This window comes from Carcharodon carcharias (assembly GCF_017639515.1).
Source record: "Carcharodon carcharias isolate sCarCar2 chromosome 27 unlocalized genomic scaffold, sCarCar2.pri SUPER_27_unloc_2, whole genome shotgun sequence".
NCBI lineage: Eukaryota > Metazoa > Chordata > Chondrichthyes > Lamniformes > Lamnidae > Carcharodon > Carcharodon carcharias.
In genome coordinates, this window is record NW_024470635.1 from 882,301 (window position 1) to 895,860 (window position 13,560).

A 13,560-nucleotide genomic window follows, 5' to 3' on the forward strand; every position below is an offset into this window, starting at 1 on the left:
CTGAGCATGGGCCTCACTCACATCCTTGCATATTGTCTTCAAATCAGAAACACCCCTGGTTCCTGATGGTGCTCTGCTCCTTCTTCAGGCTGCAGGCAGATTCTCTCTCTGCTTCTACAAACTGCTGAGGACACAGACCGACCCCCAGACTGACATTTACTGCAGAAATATGGTGAACATCTTAACCCATCTCCAATATCACGTGACGTATGAGGTTTTTCTTCAGAAAGAAATGGAAATTACTTATCTTTAAATTTAACCCACTCCTTTGAACTGAAAAGTATATGGATACTTTGCAACTGTCTCCTGGCTACCAATGGCCTTCAGCTGTCCCTGATCTGGGGAAATGATATTAACAATATGAGCCCTCACAGACAGACCATCTCCTCAAAAGATTGTTAACGAGGCCTACATTGTTTAACTTTGAACAGCTCACATTATGGCTTCACTGACATAACATGGGGCCTCGCTTTGATCTGTAATTATCCCAGGTCTGTCTACCATTCCTTCAGACCAGTTTTTCTTTCATTTATCCTACATTTAAAAACTACAATTTCTAAACCAATAATGATCGTTTAGTATTAATATTACATTATATTACTGACACAAGTCAGTGAGTTTTTTTAATCAAAGCAGCAGAAACCCTGGTGCTGCTCGCTGGGATCTGCAAAGTAAAACTCACCTCATTCCAAAGAAAACACTATTCACCACAGCAAAAACAGAATTACCTGGAAAAATTCAGCAGGTCTGGCAGCATCGGCGGAGAAGAAAAGAGTTGACAGGGTCATGAGGACTCGAAACGTCAACTCTTTTCTTCTCCGCTGATGCTGCCGGACCTGCTGAGTTTTTCCAGGTAATTCTGTTTTTGTTTTGGATTTCCAGCATCCACAGTTTTTTTGTTTTTATCACTATTCATCACAGCTCTGTTTGCTGTCACTTAGTAAACTTTTTATCCATGCTACTGCTGCTGTTTGACCCCACGTGTATGAACTGTGTCACAGCCGCTCTCTTCCATGGTTCAGAACTCTTGGACACTGAACAGAAGGCTCCTTTACAACTGTGTTTAGAGTTAGGAAGAATAACGGTGAATGCTACAAATATGCTGTCAAATCAGAGATTTGTGTAAAATTGTGACCTGTTCCTGACTGAAAGTGAAACGGCAGATTTAAGTTTACAGTCTGAAAATGACCATGTTAAGTATTCTGTGAATGACTAGTTATGAATGAAGAATGTCTTAGTGTCTGTGAGACAGTCCTCTGTCTATCATTTTAAGGCAGTTGCTAACCCTAACAAAGCCGAAAGTCCTGAAAGGTTGATTCTTTCTCCCCCCACTGATGTTGCCTGAGCTGCTGAGTATTTCAAACATTTTCTGTTAGATTCTTGGGAAATGAGTTTGCTAAAGAAACAACCCTAACTACCCCAACCACCACTCCCCATCAAATATAAAATTAGCTTGTTAAACAAACACCGACAACACCCCCCCCGACCACCACCACCCGCCTCCCCAACCCCACAACCCTCCGCAACAAATATAAAATTAGTTTTGTTTTAGAAACAAAATTTCTCTGCAGGTTTTTCATTCTTGGTGCGTGGGCATTGGCAGCAAGTCTATTAAACATATTGCCCACCCCCAATTAGTCTTTGTACAGGTAATGATGGGCCACCTTCTCCTTGAAACACGATCTAGTGATGGTGCTCCCACAAGGTCGTGAAGTAAAATTCTGAGTTCCACCATTTTCACTCAGCAATTAAGGAGCAGTGTAAAATGCCAAAGGGAGGATGGTGTATGACTTAGGTGGAAAGATGAGGATAAGGGTGTCCCCCAGTATCTGCTACCTTCCTCCTTCTATGTGGTGGAAACATGAGGGTTTGGATGTTCCATAACAATTTCGGTTGTGTTGCTGAAGTATAAAATCCTTCGTCTTCACCCTGTCCCAATTCCCTCTCTTCACGTATGGACACAGAACAGGTAACAGGTTGCCCTCCCATGCACTTGCATGGCTGTATCAATTGAATTAATAATAGTATATGGTTGGCGCCAATCATTATCGGAGCTCGGAATATGATTTTGTGTTTAACAACGTCAGGGTTCAATGGCGCTGCAGTTACCCAGCACTCACCGAAAGGCAGAATATGCTCCATCTTCACTGCGGGAGATCATCGCACAGGCGTGGCGCCAGGCTATGGCCGGAGCATGCACAGTTACGGTGCGGTCGGGTCGGATCAGGGAGGAGAGCAGAAGTCTCCCTCCAGCAGCACCGCCGTACCCTTTCTCAAAGCTGCGCGTGCCCCCAGTTTCATTTTATTCTTCGGCTCATCCGACGCCTCAACAAGAAACTTTTTCTCTTTCTCTCAAGTGCTAAGGAACGCAAGCTCCAACAACTCATCGACACCAACACCCATCTAGGACCCTCCACCCCTGCCTGTCCCTCCGTCCCCACCCCATCTTCCAATCCCAGCCCCGGCTGTGTTTTCACTATACCCCCTGACCTTCCCCTCTCTGACGCTGAACGTTCAGTGCTCAGCAAAGGACTTAGTTTCATACCCTTACCCCCTCACCTTAACAAATTTCTGGCTCGGCACGATGCTGAACTCTTCTTCCGCCGTCTTCATCTCTGGGCTCACTTCTTTGGGCAGGAGTCCTCTCCCCATTCAACAGATCCTTTCACCCACCTCCAATATTCTCCCTCCACCTGGACCCCTCCCTCTGGATTCTTACCTTATCTTGATCTTTTCATTGAGAACTGTCGGCGCGACATTAGTCACCTCAATTTCTCTGCTCCTCTCACCCATTCTAACCTGTGTCTCTCTGAACTTACTGCACTCCATTCTCTCAGGTCCAACCCCGACGTTGTCATCAAACCCCCTGACAAGGGTGGTGCTGTTGTTGTCTGGCGCACTGACCTCTACCTCGCGAAGGCTGAGCATCAACTCGCAGACACTTCCTCCTACCTCCCCCTGGACCATGACCCCACCACTGAACATCAAGCCATTGTTTCCAGGATTGTCACTGACCTCATCTCCTCTGGGGATCTTCCTCCCACAGCTTCCAACCTGATAGTCGCCCAACCTCGGACGGCCCGCTTTTACCTCCTACCCAAAATCCACAAACACAACTGTCCCAGTAGACCGATCACGTCAGCTTGCTCCTGCCCCACAGAACTCATTTCTCGTTATCTTGACTCCCTTCTCTCTCCCCTTGTCCAGTCCCTTCCCACCTACATCCGTGAGTCCTCTGACACCTTACGTCACATCAACAATTTCCAGTTCCCTGGCCCCAACCGCTTCCTCTTCACCATGGACGTCCAATCCCTCTACACCTCCATCCCCCACCAGGATGGTCTGAGGGCCCTTAGCTTCTTCCTCAAACAGAGGCCCGAACAATCCCCATCCACCACTACTCTCCTCCGTCTGGCTGAACTTGTTCTCACACTGAACAATTTCTCCTTCAACTCCTCTCACTTCCTCCAAATATAAGGTGTGGCTTTGGGTACCCGCATGGGCCCCAGCTATGCCTGTCTCTTTATGGGGTATGTGGAACATTCCTTGTTCCAGTCCTACTCCGGCCCCCTTCCACAACTCTTTCTCCGGTACATCAATGATTACTTCGGTGCTGCTTCATGCTCTCGTAGGAACTGGGAAAAATTTATTAATTTTCCTTCCAATCTCCACCCCTCCATCATTTTCACGTGGTCCATCTCTGACACTTTCCTTCCCTTCCTTGACCTCGCTGTCTCAATCTCTGGTGATAGACTGTCCACCAATATCCATCACAAGCCTACCGACTCCCACAGCTACCTTGACTACAGTAGGTCCTCACACCCCGCTTCCTGTAAGGACTCCATCCCATTCTCTCAGTTCCTTCGCCTCCGTCGCATCTGTTCCAATGATGCTACCTTCAAAAACAGTTCCTCTGACATGTCCTCCTTCTTCCTTAACCAAGGTTTTCCACCCACGGTAGTTGACAGGGCCCTCAACCGTGTCCGGCCCATCTCCCGCGCATCCGCCCTCATGCCTTCTCCTCCCTCCCAGAAACATGATAGGGTCCCCCTTGTTCTCACTTATCACCTCACCAGCCTTCGCATTCAAAGGATCATCCTCCACCATTTCTGCCAACTCCAGCATGATGCCACTACCAAACACATCTTCCCTTCACCCCCCCTGTCGGCATTCCATAGGGATCGTTCCCTCCGGGACACCCTGGTCCACTCCTCCATCACCCCCTACTCCTCAACTCCCACCTATGGCACCACCCCATGCCCACGCAAAAGATGCAACACCTGCCCCTTCACTTCCTCTCTCCTCACCATCCAAGGGCCCAAACACTCCTTTCAAGTGAAGCAACATTTCACTTGCATTTCCCCCAACTTCTTCTACTGCATTCGTTGCTCCCAATGCGGTCTCCTCTATATTGGAGAGACCAAACATAAACTGGGTGACCACTTTGCAGAACACCTTCGGTCTGTCCGCAAGAATGCCCCAAACCTCCCTGTCGCTTGCCATTTCAATACTCCACCCTGCTCTCTTGCCCACATGTCTGTCCTTGGCCTGCTGCATTGTTCCAGTGAAGCCCAACCCAAACTGGAGGAACAACACCTCATCTTCCGACTAGGCACTTTACAGCCTTCCGGACTGAATATTGAATTCAACAACTTTAGGTCTTGACCCCCCTCCTCCATCCCCACCCCCTTTCTGTTTCTTCCCCCTTCCTTTTGTTTTTTTTCCAATAAATTATATAGATTTTTCTTTTTCCCACCTATTTCCATTATTTTTAATATTTTTAAATCTTTTATGCTCCCCCCACCCCCACTAGAGCTATACCTTGAGTGCCCTACCATCCATTCTTAATTAGCACATTCGTTTAGATAATATCACCAACTTCAACACCTCTGTATTCTTTTGTTCTGGTGTCTGTGACATCTTTTGATGATCTGCTTCTATCACTGCTTGTTTGTCCCTACAACCACACCAACCCCCTCCACTTCTCTCCCCACCACCTAACCACCATCCACCGCACACCCCCCACCCCACCCCACACACACACACCTTAAACCAGCTTATATTTCACCCCTCCCCTTAGATTCACTCAGTTCTCTTGAAGGGTCATGAGGACTCGAAACGTCAACTCTTTTCTTCTCCGCCGATGCTGCCAGACCTGCTGAGCTTTTCCAGGTAATTCTGTTTTTGTTTATTATTATTATAGAGCAGAAGAAGAGCTGACCCAGCGGGCAGGTGAAGACAAATGGAGCCAGCGAGCGGGTGGGAAGCCTTCAGAAATATACCTGCAGGCCTCAAACCACCAATAAGAATCTTCCGATCCCGCGTTTGCTCTGATTTGGCAACGGCATGCGTGGCCGCCATATTTATAGGAACAGGGTAGCAGTGCGCATGTCGGTCCAACATATTTATCGGGGTCAATGGGCAGCGGTGCGCATGCGTCTCCGCCATCTCTATAGGAGGCAAAGGGCAGCAGCTGTGACCATAGTTGGAGCAATTAAAATTGGGAATTGTCAGCAATCCGGAATTAGAGAAATTGAAGATATCTGGGGGAGAGGGGCCTATGAGACTGGAGGAGATTACAAAGGAATGGATAAGAGTTTCAGCAGCAGATGAGCTGAGACTGGATTGGAGTCGGGCGATGTTACTGAGGTGGAAATAGGCGGTCTTGGTGATGATGTGGATATGTGGTTGGAAGCTCATCTTGGGGTGAAATATTTCACCATGGTTGTGAACAGTCCAGTTCAGTCTCAGACAGTTGTCAGGGAGAGGGATGGAGTCGGTGTCTGGGGAGTGGCGTTTGTTGTGGGACTGAAGACAATGTCTTTAGTCTTCTCAATATTTAAATGGAGGAAATTTCTGTTAGAACCATGGAAAAGTTACAGCACAGAAGGAGGCCTTTCAGCCCATCTGGCCCATGCCAGCCCGAGGACACCCAGGTGCCCTTTCTAATCCCACTTTCCTGCACCCGGCCCATAGCCCTGCAGCTTACAGCACTTAAGGTGCAGATCCAGGTACTTTTTAAAAGAGTTTAAAGTTTCTGCCTCTACCACCAATTTGGGCAGTGAATTCCAGACACCCACAACCCTCTGCGTAAAAAAGTTCTTCCCCATGTCCCCCTACACCTTCTGCCACTTATCTTGAATCTATGTCCCCGCTTCTAGAATTCTCCATCAAGGGAAACAATTTTATCCTGTCCACTCTATCTATTCCCCTCATAATTTTGTACACCTCAATCAAGTCACCTCTCAGCCTTCTTTGTTCTAAGGAAAATAACCCCAACCTATCCAATCTCTCCTTGTAGCTACACTTTTCTAACCCTGGCAAAATTCTTGTAAACCTCCTCTGCACTCTCTCCAGAGATATTACGTCCTTCCTGTAATGTGGTGACCAGAACTGCACACAATACACCAGTTGTGGCCTCACCAGTGTTTTATACAATTCCAACATCCTATCCTTACTTTTATATTCTATACCTCTGCCAATGAAGGAGAGCATTCCGTGTGCCTTCTTTCCAACCTTGTCAATTTGAACTACTGCCTTCAGGGACCTGTGTACTTGGACACCAAGATCTCTCACTTCATCTACCCCTCTTAGTATATTCCCATTTATTTTGTAATCCCTGTAACTGTTTAACCTCCCTAAGTGTTTGACCTCACACTTCTCTATGTTAAAATCCATCTGCCACTTTACCGCCCACTCTACCAACCCATCTATATTGTTTTGGAGATTATGGCTATCCTCTACACGATCCACTACTTGGCCAATCTTTGTGTCATCTGCAAATTTCCCAATTGTGCCCCCCACTACCGGATGTCAGACAAGCCAGGGCAGTGTGTGGCTTGAAAGGGAACTTGGAGGTAACGGTGTTCACATGCACCTGATACCCTAGATCTTCTGGACCGTGGAGGTTGTGGGTTCGGAAGATTCTGTCAAAGTTCTAGTTGAGTTGTAGAGATATAAAATCCCCCTGCTTTACCAGGTGCCTTCCATCACCTCTCTCATTCTCTCTCTCTTACCCTCTTCCCATAGAGTTCAGAGTCTTGTGTACACCCAGACTGGGTGGCAGGTTCCTTTCCCTGAAGGACATTAGTGAACCAGTTGTGTTTTTATGACAATCCAGCAGTTTTCATGGTCACTTTTTCCTGGTGCCGGCCCCACAAATTCCCAGATTCATTCAGCTCAATTTCACAACCTGCCTTTGTGTTTTTGTGGGTTCTCTCTCACTCTCATTTTAAATCAATTTCACAGGGGATTAGAAGGGGAGGATTTGCTGTGGGGAAACTGAGACCAAACATCACATCAGGATCTGATGGAGTTGCCCAATTTATCATAACCTGAATATCATCGGATTTTGAACATGAAGGGAAAAAGCACTGTTCACAGTGTATTCTGTGCGTGGACAAGGATTCAGCTGATCATCTGGCCTGTCAAAACACAAGTGCAGTCACAACGGGGAGAAACCATGGAAATGTGGAGACTGTGGTAAGGGATTCACGTGTCCATCTGAGCTGGAAATTCATCAGCGCAGTCACACTGGGGAAAGGCCGTTCACCTGCTCTGAGTGTGGCAAGGGATTCACTCAGTTATCTTCCCTGCTGACACACCAGCTAAGTCACACAGATGAGAGACCTTTTAAATGTGCAGACTGTGGGAAGTGCTTTAAAATTTCCAGGGAACTGATATCCCATCAATGTGTTCACACTGACGAGAGACCGTTCAGGTGCTCTCACTGTGGAACTGGGTTCAGGCGATCCTCTGACCTCACTAAACATCAGCGCAGTCACACTGGGGAAGAGACCTTTCACCTGCTCCGAGTGTGGGAAGGGATTCACTCAGTCATCCAGCCTTCTGACACATCAACGAGTTCACACAGGAAAGAGATCTTTCAAATGCCCAGACTGTGGGAAGTGCTGTATAAGTTCCAGGAACCTAATTACATATCAACGCGTTCACACTGATGAGAGACCGTTCAGGTGCTCTCAGTGTGGAACTGGGTTCAGGCGATCATCTGAACTCACTGTTCACCAGCGAATTCACATTGGGGAGAGGCCGTTCACCTGCTCTGATTGTGGGAAAGGATTCACTCAGTCATCCAAGCTACACAGACATCAGCAAGTTCATAGGTCACGACAGTGATGGGATTTTGCTGTCAGTCACATCGAAAACTGAACCATATTCGTTGGGGTCTGTTTCTGCTGAAGTTGGTAAGCTCCAGGCCAGATATAGTGGTTCATATTTTGGATAGAAGTCAAATAAATCCAATTTGTGCTAAATACAGTGTGTTGAATCTTTTCATTATCTCTAACACAAGTTAGTTCCTTTTGAAGGTCTCTCCCTCTCCCCTATCTCCTCCATCCTCACCTCCAACAACAAGTATGTGGATCTCTTGGAGCTTCTTTGTCACTGAGATTGAGACAATCCGATCAGCTGCCTCTACTGTTTCCCTCCCTTCCATGAACCCACCAGGAAAAACTGTCTCTCAAGTTTCTTCTTGTCTGAGCTCTGAACCCACGTCTTTCGTCAGTTTCTCTCTCATCTCCCCTCATGCCCTCCCAGTGCTCATCTTGTTCATGAGACCCACCTCCTGCTCCATCGACCCTATTCCCACTAAACTGCTGATCACTCAACTTCCCCATGTTCACTGATATTGTTCACAGTTCTCTCTCTTCACGCACTGTTGATCTTTCCTTCAAATCTGCCATCATCACCCCCTCCTAAAAAATCAAACCCTTGACCACATCATCCTTGAAAACTATTGCCCCATCTCCAACCTCCCTCTCCTCTCCAAACTCCTTGAACATGTTGTCACCTCCCAAATCCGTGCCCGGCTTTCCCAGAACTCCCCGTTTGAATTCCTCCAATCAGGTTCCTCACCTGTCACTGTACTGAAACAGCTCTGATTAAAGCAAAAAATGACATCCTATGTGACTGTGACAAAGGTAAACTATCCCTTCTCGTCCTTCTTGACCTGTCTGCAGCTTTTGACAGGGTTGACCACACTATTCTGCTCCAACACCTCTCCACTGTCGACAAGCTGGGTGGAGCTGCTCTCTCCTGGTTCATTCTTCTCTATCTAATCATGGCCAGAGAATCACTTGTAATGACTTCCCTTCCAACTGCTAGTTACCTCTGGTGTCTCCTTGGCCTCCTCTTATTTCTCATCAACATGCTCCCCACAACGACATCACCTGAAAACACAGTGTCAGTTATCACATGGACACTGACAGTGCCCAGCTTTACCTCACCACCACCTCTCTCCACTTCTCCACTTTTGTTAAATTATCAGAATGTTTGTCCGATGTCCAGTGGTGGATGTGCAGAAATTTCCTCCAATATATATTGGAAAGACTGAAGCCATTATTTTTATTCCCGAGCTACCAACTAAACCAGACTTTTTGCAAATGTGACTTGATCCCAAGATGAGATTCCGACTTGGGTGTCTGTATCCCGGTGATTTTCCAGTCACACTGATGATTTAAATATTTCCCCACAGACAGAACAGGCAAACATTTCTCCTTCCATAATCAGAGGCTGATCATATATGAATTCAGTGATTCTACAAGATCTTGTCGAGATTTTTGGTTTTTATTTTCCCATCTGAAAATCCTTTCCCTCTAATCCCCTGTAAACAGAGTTGACAAAAGCCAACACTGTCAGTACAGGATAGAAATTCAGAACAGACAATTCTACGGAATATTCTTTCTCCTTTCATTCCCCCAAATCTATAAATCTCGTCCCACACACTCCTCCCCCTCTCTGCTCATTGTTCCAGATTCAGTGCCCGGTATCCAACTAATGCTTTTCCCCTCTACAGATTCTCTCTCTTCCTGTCCTTAAAGTGGTGGCTCAGGCTGTGGGTCAATCCCACTCCTTCACTCTAATTCTACCAAATAATTCAACTCAAAACAACAAATCATCTTTAATTACTTGATTCGTCATTCGGATGTTTGAAAAGAATCATGTTTTCCCAACTGTGGAGAACAGAAAGTCCAGTGATTAATTCAGAGCTTTCTGCTCCCCAGGTCTGTTCCAACAAGCTGTGTCTATCCGAGTTACATTGATACAGACTCACTCACTCTGTAAGTAATCAGGTCTCACTGAACTATGACACAAGCTGTGTCTACCTGAGTTACATTGATACAGACTCAATAAGTGATCAGGTCTGACTGAATTACACCAAAAATGAAACAACTTATATTTATATTGAGCTTCTAATGTAATACATTGTCCCAAGATGTTTCACAGGGGCATATGGACATATTAGGTCAGATGAGCAACTGCTTGGTCAAAGAGGTCAGTTATATGGAGTGTCTGAAAGGGGGAAAGTGAATTAGAAAGGTGGAGCGCTTTAGGGAGGAAATTGCACAGCTTAGGGTCCAGGCAGCTGAAGCCCGACCACCAATGGTGTAGTGATTAAAATCGGGGATGAAGGACATCTGGTAATGGTGCTCCATGTATGTGGGCCCCATAGCCCAGGCTCAAGGCCCAAATCTGAACTTTGGGACATAGTTTGACCATCCTGGGTTTCAGAGAAAAACACAGCAGATCAAACATCATTGGAAAGTGAGAAATGAATGGTCACTGTTTCAGGTGGGACTCCTTCAGAATGAACACTTCCCACCACCAGCACCAACCCCCCTCTCCCATCCCCCTCCCTGTGAACTGAACATTCCTTCACCCATTGCACATCCACCCAATGGCTCCCAGCCTGGATTGACATTCAGCATGAACCCTGTGAGAGGGTGAGCTGTCCCATGGGATCTCAGAATGGACAAGAGCTGGAGGTGGTTCCAATCAATGCGTTTTATGTTTCATTGTTAAAAACAGGAAACTTAATATTTTGTCAAACCCCCATGTGCACACCCTTGGTGAATTACAATTTCTTGCCCAGTCTTTTTCTCTGGCTTCAAAATGGTGCATCCTGTGTGGGTTCAGCAGAGGTAGAGACAGGCTACTCGGGAGATGGGGCCAGAGTGTCAGGAGGTGGGACAGTGTGTCAGAAGATGGGGGCAGCTTTTTGGGAGATAGGACATGTATACTATACACATTGCTCATCTTCATAATTCACAACACTATTCCTGATCTGTATGAGCTGTCTCACTTTCTTTCCCATTAATTCCATTTGCTGATCTGTCAGTAATGGACTTGCTGCCATCTCGAACAAAACTGTTTTCACCACTAAGGCTCCGCTGGTATTTAATAGTCTTCATGACATCATCACACTGGGACTGGATGACATCATCGCACTGGGACTGGATGACATCATAAGAGTCCATTGTTTCTTAATGATCCACATCAATAGCAAGAGGAAATATTAATAAACCTGAGCACATTATCTAGGCTGACACTCCAGGGTGACATTGAGGGACTGCTGCACTGTCAGAGACAGCATCCTTCAGATGGAACTAGTGGAGGTTCTGGTCACAATCTTCCAATCCTCCTTATATCGTAGTGGTGTCAAAGCACTGACAGATTGTAAATGTTACACCCCTGTTCAAAAACACAGCAATTCCAGGACAATCAGCTTCACATCAGTGGTGGGGAATGGGCAGAGCTAAGAAGCCAGGAAAAAATTAATTGGCACTTGGAAATGTATGGATTATTATTTACAGCATTTTCTGTTTTTAATATCGATACTTCCTTGGATCCCACGTGAAAAGAGGCTCTCTGGGAGGCATGGGGAGCTCGGACTTGCCCATGAGAGTAAGAAAAGGTAAGAGAACTAAAATCATCTAGAGTTAGATAGGAGAAAAGATCCAAAAATGGAACAGTCGGTAACAGGACATCAATTAATCTCCTCTTACCCTGGAGAAAACAAGGACTCAAACTGTGCATTTGAAACAAAGCTGATTTACTTAACAGGCATGAAGATATGGAACTCCAGCCAAGTTACAGAGATTATTAACATCAGTAGAAATAAACCCCAACTGTCACAATGAACATGATTCAGTTCTGGATGTGATTAACAGTGACAGTAACATAAGAATCAATCACATTAAGGGGAGCAGCGGTTAAATAGAAATTATTTCCACTTGTTAGGCAGTTTAGGAATAGGTGGTATAGTCTAAAAGTTAGTAGTAGAACATTCAGGAGTGTAATTACATAGGATACATGATACAGAAACAGGCCATTCGGCCCAGCCAGTCCATACTGGGGTTTAAGCTTCCAAAGAGCCCTCGCCCAACTTTATATATAAACACAGAGATAAAAACAAAAAACTGTGGATGCTAGAAATCCAAAACAAAAACAGAATTACCTGGAAAAACTCAGCAGGTCTGGCAGCATTGGCGGAGAAGAGAAGAGTTGACGTTTCGAGTCCTCATGACCCTTCAACAGAACTAGGTGAATCCAAGGAGAGGGGAGAAATATAAACTGGTTTAAGGTTGTGGTGGTGGGGGGGGGGGGGGGGGGGAGCGGTGTGGGGAGAGAAGTGGAGAGGGTGGTGTGGTTGTAGGAACAAGCAGTGATAGAAGCAGATCATCAAAAGATGTCACAGATAAAAGAACAAAAGAACACAGAGGTGTTGAAGGTGGTGATATTATCTAAATGAATGTGCTAATTAAGAATGGATAGTAGGGCACTCAAGGTATAGCTCTAGTGGGGGTGGGGGGGTGCATAAAAGATTTTAAAATAATGGAAATAGGTGGGAAAAGAAAAATCTATATAAATTATTGGAAAAAAGAAAAGGGGGAAGAAACAGAAAGGGGGTGGGGATGGAGGAGGGAGTTCAAGACCTAAAGTTGTTGAATTCAATACTTAGTCCGAAAGGCTGTAAAGTTTCTAGTCGGAAGATGAGGTGCTGTTCCTCCAGTTTGTGTTGGGCTTCACTGGACTTACCTCATCTCAACCTATCATCATAACCACCTGTTCTTGTCTCCCTCTTGTGCTTGTCCAGCTTCCCTTCAAACAATATTAGATGTCATTCCACGATTGGATAACACTTACTAAACAATCCTGATGGTGCAAAGAATTACATGAACAACGAATTTAAGATGAGCAGTCAGGCTCACTTATATGTGCTAGAAGCTGCATATATTGACACAGACCCCAATCCTTTGCAAAAAAAAAAAAACACATTGCTTTTTGCCCCTTTCTCACCTAAACAAAAGCTTTACAATTCACTTCAACCACTCCCAGTGGTAGTGAGTCTCACTTTCTCACCACTCTTTGGGTGAAGAAGTTTGTTTTGAATTCCCTACTGTATTTCTTGATGACTATCTTATTTTGATGGTCTCTGCTTATGGTTCTTCCCACAAGAGGAAACGTTCTCTCTGCATCCACTCCATCAAAACCTTTCATCATGTTAAAGACCTCGATTAACCTCAGCCTTATTTTCTCAAGAGAAAAGAGACCAAGTCTGTCAATCCTTTCCTGATATGTTTACCTGCACATCTCTGGTATCATCATTATAAATCTGGTCTGGGCCCTATCCAGTGACTCGATATCTTTTTCTACATGGCAACCACAACTGACCTCTTCATTATGGCTGGTAAGATTTAAGTTCAGAAGTCACAGATTATCCAAAAAGAAGGTTGAGTTCAGAAGTGATTTGAAAGTAGT